General features: G+C 51.1%; 1 long non-coding RNA gene across 1 annotated transcript; it reads right to left on the bottom strand.

Annotated features, from left to right (window-relative positions):
• Positions 1–390: 390 nt before the first annotated feature.
• LOC149974629 (uncharacterized) lies at positions 391–772 on the bottom strand. Its single transcript, XR_016488719.1, has 3 exons — positions 705–772; positions 564–611; positions 391–521 (listed from the first exon to the last, which is right to left on the bottom strand). It is a non-coding gene; the product is annotated as an uncharacterized LOC149974629 (long non-coding RNA).
• Positions 773–1,277: the final 505 nt, after the last annotated feature.

A 1,277-nucleotide genomic window follows, 5' to 3' on the forward strand; every position in this document is an offset into this window, starting at 1 on the left:
TCTCTTCTCTATCTCTCTCAATCTCTCAATCTTTATCTCTCTCTCTCCTCTATCTCTGTCTTTCTCTCTCTCTCTCCTCTTTCTCCCATCTTTCTCTTGCTCTCCCTTTCCCTTCTCCCCTCCTCCTCTGTCCTGTTCCCCTCCTTCACCTAATCTCATATCTCCCCCTCCTCTGTCCTGTTCGCCTCCTTCACCTAATCTCATCATATCTCCCCCTCCTCTGTCCTGTCCCCCTCCTTCACCTAATCTCATATCTCCTCCTCCTCTGTCCTGTCCCCCTCCTTCACCTAATCTCATCATATCTCCCCCTCCTCTGTCCTGTTCCCCTCCTTCACCTAATCTCATATCTCCCCCTCTGTCCTGTTCGCCTCCTTTACCTAATCTCATAATATCCCCCCCTCCTCTGTCCTGTCCCCCTCCTTCACCTAATCTCATCATATCTCCTCCTCCTCTGTCCTGTCCCCCTCCTTCACCTAATCTCCTCATATCTCCTCCTCCTCTGTCCTGTTCCCCTCCTTCACCTAATCTCATATCTCCCCCTCTGTCCTGTCCCCCTCCTTCACCTAATCTCATCATATCTCCTCCTCCTCTGTCCTGTCCCCCTCCTTCACCTAATCTTATCATATCTCCCCTTCCTCTGTCCTGTTCGCCTCCTTCACCTAATCTCATAATATCCCCCCCTCCTCTGTCCTGTCCCCCTCCACCTAATCTCATCATATCTCCTCCTCCTCTGTCCTGTCCCCCTCCTTCACCTAATCTCCTCATATCTCCTCCTCCTCTGTCCTGTTCACCTCCTTCACCTAATCTCCTCATATCTCCTCCTCCTCTGTCCTGTTCACCTCCTTCACCTAATCTCATCACATCTCCCCCTCCTCTGTCCTGTCCCCCTCCTTCACTTAATCTCCTCATATCTCCTCCTCACCTGTCCTGTCCCCCTCCTTCACCTAATCTCCTCATATCTCCTCCTCCTCCTCTGCCCTGTCCCCCTCCTTCACCTAATCTCATATATCCTCCTCCTCTGTCCTGTCCCCCTCCTCTCATGAGAATATTAAACTGTTCCATTCTGCTGACCTCTCCATTTACTATTTTTTATTTTCTTCTCCTCCTCCTCCTCCTTTCCTCCTTTTCCTCCTTCTCCTTCTTCTCTTTCTTCTTCTCCTTCTTCTCCTCCTCCTCTTCCTTCTCCTCCTCCTCCTCCTTCTCCTCCTCCTCCTTCTTCTCCTCCTTCTCCTCTTCCTTCTCCTCCTCCTCCTCCTTCTCCTCCTCCTCCTTCTTCT

The sequence above is a fragment of the Oncorhynchus mykiss genome, chromosome 19 (assembly GCF_057628025.1).
Source record: "Oncorhynchus mykiss isolate SJ-2025 chromosome 19, ASM5762802v1, whole genome shotgun sequence".
NCBI lineage: Eukaryota > Metazoa > Chordata > Actinopteri > Salmoniformes > Salmonidae > Oncorhynchus > Oncorhynchus mykiss.